Here is a 12,722-nt window from a genome sequence, read left to right as displayed (position 1 = left end):
AAGCTCTGACAGTTCTGCTTAGATCATTTTATCTTGTTTTGTTTTGGCTCAGGTGCATCCCAAGTCAAAGGGTAAGGCACAAATCCCTATGGACTGCAGTAGATGGGGAGTGATTTTTTCCACCTGACAGAATAATGCTGGCTCTGCTTGCCCCCTTTATGAAAAATTGGGTGATAGGAAGACAGCTAAACTAAAGCAAGGCTTGTTTAAATAGTCACTAGGTAAGGTGTTACAAGTCCCCAGTGTGACAGGGAGAAAGTGGATTTCACTAGGCAGAAGTTGAGAGTTTGCCGAAGTCCATCTGAGTATGAATCCCAGCTCCACGGCATGTAGTTATTTAATGTTTGGCAAATCATGTAGACTTTCTGCAATTCGGTTTTCCCCTCAGAAAGGGGAAAGTAATTATAATAGTTGTTTTATGGAGTTATTATGAGGCAAAAAGGGTAAATAATTCATAAGCATTCTAGGCACAGTGCCTGAAGCAGAACACACACTCAACTAATGCAGCCTTTTATTATTGTGACTCATCTGGGTGTTGTTACTCCTTCCCTTGATAATTGGGAGTAGAATATGTTTTGAATGCGGTAGAGAATGCTGGTGGACAAGCGTAAAGAAAACTTGCATTAGTGCAGGTCTAAGCATCTTGGTTCCAACTGCCTTGTTTCTCCAATAAATTTTAGAAGTCTTATTCCTGATTAGAAATATTTCTCCAGTAGATTATAAGAACTTTGAAGAGAGAAGGACATTCATGTACATTTATGCTTCACATAGTAGACAATTGATCAATAATTGTTGAATCAGGAATTTCTAGCGAGTGTCATATACTTGCAACACCTTCCTGTGTAATTGAGAGTAATTGTGTTTAAACAATATAAATGATATAAACTGTTAAGAAAAAAAATTACCATTGCATATTCTAATAGCTTCAAGCAAAAATGTTTTCACACAATGTTGAAAAATAGATTTTTGAACCAGAGTAAAGCACTTAGTTAACATAAAATGGTAGATAAATGCTAAAAATATGCAAAATTTACAAAGGAGTGTTTTGAGTAGTCTCTCATCTATGGACAACACACATCATTATGCTTTATAACTTATTGGTGCTTTTCATTAAATACCCTGCTTCTCTGAAAAATGACAAAATTACAAGGTTAAACTCCCAGTGTGGAGTAGATCAGGTGATGTGTGCTAATTAACTATTTTTTAATCAGTGCACTCAAAAAGAAGGAAGAGGAAGAATGTCTTGCCTGGTTGTCAGTTAGTATATTTTGCTCCTTGCCATTTGTTCTCAGTTGTCTGTTTTGACTAAACCTTGCATTTATATTGCTGAGCGTTTTTTTTTTCTCTTAATACTGGTTTAAATTAACCTTTTCTCTTCTGTTTTTAGCTATACAACAAACAGTTTAATGTTGGAAAACTGAATAACCACATTTATAAAAGACAAGTTATTCATAGCTAGTCCAAGCAAATCACAAATGCTTGTGCAATGGAAATGCATTTTACTTGCTGTAGCATTTTCATTAGTTTGAGCATTGAATCAAATTGAAAATCAAGGAATAAAGCTATCTCATACAAGCAAAGATCATTTTTATTGCTGTGACTATTGCCCTTTTTCCTGTCATGTCTTCTGGCTAATATAAAATCATGTGCTGTTGTACACAAATGGAGATTTGTGAAATTGCAAAGCTTGTTAACAGTAACTACTTTCTTAGTTTGAGATCAACTAACATACACTTTCATTTCCTTGACTATATTTCTGACATATTCCTGTGATTTGGTAGAAGACCATTTAGATGGAAAAGTCTCCGAAAGCATCATATTTTGTGTTTTACGTTCTTTTTGACATAATGAACATTTCCCCCTCTTTTGCTGAAATCAGCCCTGGAAAAGATCAAATGAAGCAAAGTCTTTAACAGTTTAAAATTGCCTCTGTCATTATCTTCTCAGTTACAGGAGACCTAGACCTTGAATGTGCAGGGTTATGGAAATCTTTCAAGACAAATTTTCTAGAAACACTGCTGGGGAAAACAGTTTATGAAATCTAAGAATTCTAATCATTAGAAAATATATGGGTAACAAAATAATTAGTTAATGATGGCCAGAAAGCAGTATGTCACGGTTTTCTGAGGATGATCATTCAAGGAGAGTTTTGGCAGCTCAATCTTTTATCATATTTTGATTCTATCATCCTCAGCTTTTTCTTCAGGTCAACCTATAGTTTTAATAACTCATTTGTAAGGCACTTATCTCCATTAAACATGAATTTACCTTTTTTTTGAGACTATTCCATCTATGTTACCTTCGCTATAATTGGTAGAGAAAAAAAATACAGGATTTTGAGATAGAGTGAGGATAAGTCCTGAATCTTGATAGTATTTCCCTGTCATGTAATCTTAGGCAACTTCTTCAACCTCTTTAAAACCTACGTCCTCTTTCTCAGTGGCACACTCAACATGCTCCACAAATGGTGCTATTTCTAGTTTCTAAGTCTGATCAAAACTCAGAGTTCTATGTTATTACCCTGCTTTTGAAAATGTGCTGTATTACACGTCACATTTATATATACTTGTGTTTCCTCCAACTAATCTAAGCTCGTATTACAGCTATCACTTCTGTAGTGATATCTCAGCAAATGGATTTTTAGTTTAATGAATCCATTTCTACATTTCTGCATCTGCAAAAATAAGTTTACACTTAAATGCCTGAGTGTTGTCTCAGAATCCAAACACCAACACACAATGTTTATTCCCAAATCAATATGCTTCTCAACTTCCACTGGTGTATTAAGTTATACTAGTATTGTTCCCTTCTTTACCAAAGTTCTTACAAGCAGAACTTCATGTTTTTATTTTTCCTTTGTCTGTTATGTTAAATGTATTGTTCTGTAATGCAAGACAGCCTGTTCTCCTTGCAGGCTATCTCCTGGATGACTACATTCACCTTTGCATTCATTGCTACATTTGTCTGGGTTTTCATCACCATGGGTCTAATTTAGGGAAATAACTTTGTAATCACTCATTTTCATCTCATTTGACTATATTCTGCATTCAAACATTGGGCTGTTCTTCCAGTTTACCATTTTCATTATTTAATTCTCTTGCTCAATACCTATTAATAATATTTGTGTCAATTTTTAACTTGTGAGAATAATTGGTAGATAAGATCTTAATGTGTTCATTCAGGAAATTCCTTTTAAAGACACTAGGTGGCAGGGGTTGAGGACAGAGGATGAACAAGATATGTTTTTTGTTTAAAAGAACCCATAGTATTTTGGAAAAGACCAGTAACTGTGAAAATGGAAACGGAAAACATATCAAAAGATAAGGTACCATGTGCTAAGGGAGCACTTAGCATCTGAGAATGAACAGGTCATTGCTAACCAAAGATAGCTCTTACTTTCAAATAACATTTATTTAATTTTTTTTATATTGTTACATGAACTAAACTCAAACTCCAGAATTATGTACTTTACCATATTTTATTTCAAGCTATAATTTATTAAATGTTTACTATCAACTAGGTATTGTCTTTTCAAGACTTAAATAATTTAATATTCATAATAACCTTAAGAAATATGAAATATTGATGCCCTTTTACAGAAAAGAGATGAAGGCCATAACAACTAAAGTAGCTGTTACATTTAACCAAGTAACAGATATCAGAAATTAAATTCAAATGTAGGTCTACATAATTATAAAGTTTACTCTCAAACCTAACAAGCTTGCTCACCTACCATGCTTTTCTCTTCTTCTGCTTCTGTCTAAACAGTATCAATTTCACATATCACCCTCTCCAGGAATTCTGAATTTCTTAAGTGGCATTGATTTCCTCAGTTTCTAACTACTTGAGTCGTATTATTTGACAAATTTGAGAGAGATTGGTGGGCACAGAACTAGTAGCTTACTCTATTTTGGAAAAGATTAAAAGCAGGAATGAGCCTGAAGCAACTCCGAAAACAGAGGAGGTAGAAAGAGAGAGTTGGAACAATTCACAGCAAAACATATAGGCAAGTGGTTACTGTGGGTTCGCTGTAGGCTTCATGGAGTGTACCTGAGGCTAGAGTCATCAGAAAAGGACGCCTTCCCCAAAAGATTCACTAGAGAATGAGGCATTTCCGACATAAAGAATCTGTGTAAAGATCATTGAGATCCAAGAACTGAAATGGAGGTCAGAGGTCAGATATCTAGAAAAAGGAAAGTCAGGTAACCAATACCTCCAAGAATAAACACTAAATAAACACAACACACACACACACACACACACACACACACACACACCCCACAGGAGAAAAAAGAGGCAATATTTTAAATTCTGTCACATTTGAGAGCAATCCACAGCTGGGGTAGTATTGAAAATGCATCCACTAGCCGGGCGCGGTGGCTCAAGCCTGTAATCCCAGCACTTTGGGAGGCCAAGGCGGGTGGATCACAAGGTCAAGAGATCGAGACCATCCTGGTCAACATGGTGAAACCCCGTCTCTACTAAAAATACAAAAAAAAAAAAAAAAAAAAAATTAGCTGGGCATCGTGGCGCATGCCTGTAATCCCAGCTACTCGGGAGGCTGAGGCAGGAAAATTGCCTGAACCCAGGAGGCAGAGGTTGCGGTGAGCCGATATCGTGCCATTGCACTCCAGCCTGGGTAACAAGAGCGAAACTCCGTCTCAAAAAAAAAAAAAAAGAAAAGAAAAGAAAAGAAAAGAAAATGCATCCACTATATAAATACTGCTCTGGATTCTTAACTCCTCATTTGTCTACACCTCTAAAATATACAAAGATCAGCCTTGCAGAAGAAAGAAAGAGCAGCTAATAAGCAGGGAGAATGCAACATGAGAAAGAAAAATCAAGAATGAAAATGAGTTTTTCCCTCTGGAGGCATTTAGACCTGAGTTAGGCTCAAGAGAGGGAAGAAGACATTAATAAGGAGGGATAGTTTGAGACTTGGACTGACCTGGACGTTTTAATGCCTGAATAATCAGACTATTAGTTCATATTTAATGGTGGCCATTAAAGCTGAGATTTGATCAAGATTTCATCCAAGGTCAGGAACTGTCGATTCAGAAGAATTAGTTTAGTTGATATGATAATTCAGCAGACACGATTATTGGTGATTTGTATCAAGCTTCAAAAAGTTTAAGATTTTCTTTTCTAAAAGGCTACTTTTTAATTTGTTTCAGAAAGCCTGATTTGTTTTCCTTAAATTGGAGGTCATGATGGACTGCGGATTGGCAGTGACAAAGGAAACATGAAGATAAAGCTATGCTGATTTAGGTAGCATGTTCTTCCAGCATTAGTTGGACCAAACTATATATATGTCCATAGATAAGCTGTGACTTTGCAAGAGAGAAAGCTGGTATGGGATTGTCCAGTGTCCTGTCCAAAAGATTCCAAGAGAGAAGTGAAGAGACCCCAGCAACAAGAAACTGGTAGTGAATGCCAAATTACTGGGGACAGAAAAAGCAGACTAAATAGAGGTGTATCTACTCTGGACAAGAGAAGTATAAGAAACAGATGTCCAGAGATGAAACTTTCTGAAGAAACTATGAGAAAGAGACTATTAGCCACTGTCAGGCCAGGAGAGGATACAGCCAAGCAATCCATACCTTATCCCTTCCCTATCTATAATGAGAGAAGACGTTACCAGGAAGAAAAGACAAAAAAGATTATGTATCTTTCTCAAATGCCAAGAATTTCAGTCTTTCACAATGGGAAGAGAGTGTGTTTGCTGGGAGATTTCTTGTAATTAAATGAGTATCTTTCCATCTTCAACAAGATAATATAATTTCTGAATGGGGACCTGGTTTGCATCATAAAGGAAGAATAGAATTGCCTACTTTTAAGAGTTTGGGAAGCTATTCGAAGTTTCCATTCAATGACATAGGGGTTACACTTATGAATAAATTTTAAAGGGTCAGTAAAACTGTAAATTTTAGGATTTTTGTGTTTACACTGGAAAAGCAGTAATCTGGCTTTATGCCACTTTTTTTTTTTTTTTTCTGTTTTCAATGCCCTGATTTTCTCTCCCTCTCCACTGACCTACACCTGCTTTACTCATGATGAGGCACCTTCAGTCACTTTCTGAGCTTCCTTTACACTTGGCAAGAAATCCTCTTAGACAGAGACTTTTTCAATGTTACTCAAAGCCTCCTGTCAAAGGCTTCACAGCTGGCCACATCGCAAATGCCCCCATTTCTACTATCATCAGTGAAAGAGCAGCTTATTTCCTTTGAGACTTTTCAGGCATGAACTAAGTACAGTTTTCTTTGTCCCCCTAATTTTGGAGCACACATATAGGTTTTCAGAATTATTCTTTAAAAAAAAAAATGCTATTGACCTTTTTAACACTCAGTGACCACTATTATAGACCGTGGAGTTGAATAATTGACTAAATGTGGTTGAATTTGGTACATGATCTGAAAGCACTTGTAATTCCCAGACTGTGGGACTTTTGTAAGAAAAAAAGTCTTTACTGATACAAGGACTTAAAGGCTCCTGTATATCTTTCTGAATTTATTTCTTACCACTGTCATCCTAGGTCTCTCAAGTTCTTTCTCACAGTCCCACTAGACTCAATTTTTCCTGGAAAACCTCAATCATGCTTCTGTGTCAGGGTTTGAGGTTTTGTTCCTTTTGTCTGCAGTGTTCTTCCCCTAGTTCCTTAATCAAGTGTCATACTTATATCCAGTAACTTTGAACAGGGATGGCTCTCAGAATCTCTTCATTCTAAAGATGGAAGCCAGACTTGGTCAAAGTTACTGTGAGCTGCCCAATGTCACCCATGAAGACTCCTGACTAAGGCACGAGAGCTACAGGTCAGACGTGCTTAATTACATTCTGAACCGCATTGAGAGGCAGCAGGTCAATACCTGAATAGGATTAGGAAGAACGGATGGCAATGTGCATATATAATTTTGTACTGTGAAATTCATATACATCCTTGAATACAAAAAGGCACATTTACCTTTATCACTTCCCTTGATCCTGACAGAATCTGTATTTAATTAGTATCTACATTTAGCCGGAGAACCTGAGGCTAAACGTAGTTAGATACTTCTTCAATGTCAAACAAAATATAAGTGGTGGAGATGGAACAGGCTGTTTCACTTCAAATCTCATGTTCTTTCCACTTCTAGCTGGGCTGACGTAGAATTCATGAATTTATTCTTGATATAATAGCATATTTGTCTCAAATATTATGCTTTGGGTTGAGAAACTAAAAATTGAAGAAAAACCATAAAATCCAGAGAGAAGACCCCAAACTACCATTTTTAGACCCATGATAATCTTTTTTATTCGAAAAAGGTGCACATATGCAAGGATATTGTAATCAGAATACCCAGTGGAATTGATGCACTCATTAAACTCCTCAAGCGGAGAGCAATATAAACTAACACAGTGGAAATAAGGTCAGTGAACATAAGGATTGAAACACCTTACAAAGGGAAATTGGTGTGCAGACTTGAAATCCTTATTTTCTACAGTTGGAGAAAATGTGTCTAGCTGCTAGTTTAGATTACTGCTGTGTACCTGTGGTCATGCCATTGAGAAGTCGAGAGGATCACAACTGGGTAAGTCAGTAAAAGGCACAGATGTGTCAAGAGAATGGGTTAAATGTTATGAAATGTATTCATTTTCCAAATACCAGTTGTTTTCTTCAGTTCTGGGACTCCTTATAAACTAAAACCCAACTTGCTACTCCTCACGCCCTGCCTGAATTCCTGGACACACACACAACACACACCCCCACACAGTTAACTCTGTATAAGAATTATAAATACATGAGCACTCTGTGGTGAGGGATTGATGTAATATGACAAATGTTTCCTGATTTGTAAAATGTTGTGTTACGTTAGGAGTTTTAATTCACAAATGGTTCCACTCTTCTACAAAATATATTAGACAGCTATCAGGTGCCATATACTCTGATGCCACTGGGAACGGAGATGCTTCAAATGAGCTGCCTGCCCTTAAGGGGTCTACTGGGTGAAACAGAAGAAAATTGCAGAAGGGTTTTTCAAAACTTTAATAGTAATATGAACAATGTTCTGTAGGAGCACAGATTTACCCCTAAGGAGATGAGAGAATTGTCACTGACAGGCATTGTTTGAGAAGATGGATGGCTAATGCTAAGACCTGGATAGACTGGGAAGCAGGAAATAGCTGATAGCAATAACAAAGGCAAAGAATTGTGAAATATCATCATATGTGCAGAGATTAATGAATTCTGTGTGATTGTGGCATGGGCTGTAAAGTTCGCCAATGAATCTGGAGAAGCAAATGGAAGCCAGACTGCAAAGTTCAACAGACCACACTGCAGAATTTGTGCTCTGCTAAAGGGAAACTTACTGAGATCTTCCAGAAAGCGAGCTATTTGATTATATTTGTTATTTTGTGGTAACTGGGAAAAATACGGAACATGTATAGGAATGGAAGATTAGTTACAAAGAGCTTATTTTAAAAATCAACCCATATGAATTTTATTATTTGAGACAATCAAAGATCAACTCCCCAAATGATCTCTTAAGCCTTTTTCAATTGTGCATATATTTTATTGAATTAAGGCTCAAGTTTAGGGTTGATCTACGTTGCCATGTTAATATTGACAGGTATTGTAGCAGGAAAAAATAAATTGATCTCTTTGAGTCTCAGGTATCTTACCTGAAAATCAGGGTTTTAGGCCAGATATTCTCTGAAGATCTGCTTTTTTCGAATATTTTATAAGTTACAGTTGTTTAGTGGAATTTAGCACATTATCACTAATTGTTGTGCAGGTTTATTTTAATACAACGCAGGAGAAACAGACTTTGTCTGTGGGCACATGAGTGGAGCACAGTGAGGGCAGCTGAGTCCTGACTTGAATTTTGTGCAAGAAGCCAACAGAAAATAAAGAATACATTCTACGTTGGTAAATTCATATTCTTATTAAAGATAAATAAAACTATGTGTTTTCACTCAAATAGTTGAACTGATCTCAAGCTGATTTTTCTGGACAATAAGTTCTCTTAGGATTGTCCAGTTATTCGCATTCACATAGAATGGCATCTTATGAATAAGAACCCTTCACTTGGATTCAGATTAGATTCTAAACTTTGCCTTTGGACAGATGGGTGTACGTTATAGATGCAATTTTATGATTTTATCTTATTACGTTGTACCTCTATTTGCTCGTTTGCGACATATGAATGATGTCTGTCACACCTAACTTCAAGAATGGGTCTCTTTGTGAAAATAACTTGAGAAAAGGCCGAAAGTCTTAAGTTTTTATTACTGGTAAAATTTTCACAGTTCTGTACTTTTTCCCTGGGAAATGTCAAGGTGTTAGGGAATCATATAAGGTAATCATAGGAAGTCAGAGTTACAAGGGAATATGTTAAGTAATTAGCACCCACAAAGACTTTCAGAATTCCTCACCTTTCTTCTATGAGCTTTCTTAAATAAGCAGGATTCTGTGACCTACTGTGACCAAAGAAATAAATGGGGAAGAGTTTATGTGTCACCTCCATCCCAAAGCATATCTTTGCTTAGGTGAGGCCCACAAGCATTTTCTTCCTCTGCTACAACATTCAAGAAAGTCTCATGTTCCAGATGATATGACAACAAAAGTTGCAGGCCATCTGCCACATAGCAGCATGGAGAGTAGCCTTTTAGGGTTAGAAAGTGGCCAGCATCTTCAGAAACATTCGTGTAAGCTTTAAAAAAAGCACTAGGAATATTTTGATATTTTTCCTTGTAATACCAACATCACTTCAACTTTGCCTATTCTAAGAGATACTGGGATCCTTTGAGAGCCCAGTTAGTTTGCCTAATTTTCTAAGTAACAAACTAATTTCCAGAAGAAAATAAATAACTGTAAAGTCCCATGTCTACCTAGAAGTAAATTTATAACCTAAAGTAACATCTGTCTACTAATCTACTGTTTTTTCTCTGATGAAGAACTTAAAACTTCTTCAACACAGACCTCTTACAATTTAGATAAAAAGGATTTTTCATTATAAGGCATGTATCACATGTTTTATAAAACAGAAAATATATATTATGGTTCATGATTAATCTAACAGAACTCATTTAATTACAATTTTCAAAGCAATCATTTTTCAAGGAAGACATTTCTGTTTGTATTCAACAATAAATTAAGCCAAATGAGTATCAAACTCCTGCCATTGGTCTCATTTAGATAGTGCTTCAAATTAAATGCAAAAATAAACTTAATGTTACGTATTGTTTGACAGGTACCAAGTTAAGTAATTAGTGATTCAGTATCAAAGCAGGAGGAAATGATTCAATTGACTGTAATAAGCTGGAAAAATATATATATATACATCTACTAGAGTCAGATTTAATGCCTTAATAAAGTTCCAGAATTAATATGACATATTTTCACTTATGCTAAAGTTAATAGAAATGATCATTTTCAATTAATTAAATCCAATGTTGTTATGTTATTTTAAAGTTTGTTTTTTTTCTTTTTTTTTTTTTTTAGAGGTGGAGTCCTGCTCTGTCACCAGGCTGGAGTGCAGTGGTACAATCTCAGCTCATTGCAACCTCTGTCTTCCTTGGTTCAGGCCATTCTCCTCCCTCAGCCTCCTGAGTAGCTGGGATTACAGGCCTATGCCATCACGCCAGGCTAATTTTTGTACTTTTTGTAGAGACAGGGTTTCACCATGTGGGTCAGGCTGGTCTCAAACTCCTGACTCATGATCCACCCGCCTTGGCCTCCCAAAGTGCTGGGATTACAAGTGTGAGCCACCATGCTCAGCCAAGTTTTTCTTTTAACACACTTTGAGAAAACTCGGTTTAACATACCAGCATTTTGGCTTATATCAAAATTGCCAACTTCAGAGTCAAATTTGTTGAGATATTATTAGCATTTTCTAATAAACCTTGGCAGATATCTTGCTGGTAATAATATAATAAATCAGAATGAGAATTATAGTATGGAATGTTTTACCTCAAATGTTCTATATGTATAAATGGAAGTGAATTCATTAAGACTCTTACTATAACTTTTAACTTACTCTTTCAATAATACCCATTTTATTCTTCTTCAAAATATAAAGATCAGAAATCCTCTAGTATTTCTTGAGTAAGAAAAATTCTTTGTTCTTATCAAATCTAAGACACCAATCATAACTACTATGGTTTTTAAATTTTACGTATTAACTTAAGCTTTGTGGATTAAAATGTAGTGCTCATATAAGCAAAATATGTGTGCTCTGATTTATAGTTAGAAGAAGTACTCTACTAAATTCATCTATGCATCAACTTTTTATTGTCTTATCCAGATGTTAAAATTGAAGGAAAAACAACTCTACTTTTTTTTACCTTGCTAAATCTAAAAATTTCAAAACTGTAATAGAAAAAAGTCAGTAACTCTGTTTTCTCACTCTTTTTCTCTCCCTCTTGTGTTCTCTTTTTCATCTAGTATGTATGTATACATATATATTGTTTTCATATCTTTTTAAAATATCTACTGTGTGCTGCCCTGTTGTTCTTAGATATGATTAGCTTTCCATTTGAACATATAATGACCAATAATTTCTCTAGGGTTCTTCACTTTGACACCTGAACTCTTGGAAAAGTGTGCTATATAATCAGACTGTGCTAAATAACATATAAAAGAAAGATGTCTTTTGTAAGAAATTCCAAGGCCACCAAGGCTGAAGTACATGATGTATAAAGTACTCTTCTTTCCTCAGAAGACCAACACAGAAAAATCAACTTTGGGTGAACTATTTAAGTCTAAATCTTATTCAAGCATAATTCTTGGAGGGACAGTCATTGAGATTCCTTGTATAAGTTTCTGCAAGCAATATATTAAGGCTGACTAGTTACTAAAATTGTAAATTTCTTTAACTTGGCAGAAAAATACCAGAGGTAAAATTTCTGTTTAAAAAATATCCTGAAGCAGGGGTTATGTTGTCTTAAACTATTTCTATGTCCCTGCAGATCTCCATATAATGATACCTCATTTACATAGTTTTCTGGTAATGAAGCTACATTATAACAGTCACCTGATTTAAAAAAAAAAAAAAAAGAAAAAAAGAAAAAAGGAAAAAACGAAAAGAATAAAAGAAAAGAAACCAGCACAATTCTTTAGACATTAAATAGCCTGGGCCTTGAGTAAGTTAAGGGAGTATGAGGTGTGATATATTTTTTTTTTTCTCCTTGATACAACTCCTGAAACATAACACCAAGTAAATATATTTGCAAATCTAAGTAGGTCACAATAAGCTTCCAGATGTTTAGGAAAGAAGAAAGCTTAATTTCCACAACTCAAGCAGTTGGAAAGCCTCCTAAAAAGACATAGTTCACCTGAAGACGGGAAGAGTGCAGAATTGAACATCCTCATCCTGTCTTCTCATCTTTAATACTCAAAACCATTATTGCTTCAAAGATGTACATAAACATTACTCACACCAACTTGCACCATATCTCTATGTTAATATTTATATGATTTGTGACTCACATAGTTATATCAAACCATAAGGCATTAGGATATAATCATTCTATTGTTGACGGTGAAAATTAATCATATTTGATAATTTTGGCAACAATAAATTATTTACGATAAACAATTCTGTGTAGAGTAAAACATAATGCATTTAGAATTAGATTTTTCTCTGAATTTTAAATTTTCCTCTAGGAGAACTTGAAAATAGTTTACTAAAATTCTCCAGGCTCTGTTTCTACCTTGGGAAAGTCAGTATAATAAACGTTACCTAGGC

This window comes from Saimiri boliviensis, chromosome 3 (assembly GCF_048565385.1).
Source record: "Saimiri boliviensis isolate mSaiBol1 chromosome 3, mSaiBol1.pri, whole genome shotgun sequence".
NCBI classification, from domain to species: Eukaryota; Metazoa; Chordata; class Mammalia; order Primates; family Cebidae; genus Saimiri; species Saimiri boliviensis.
Note: the sequence above shows the minus strand (reverse complement) of the source record.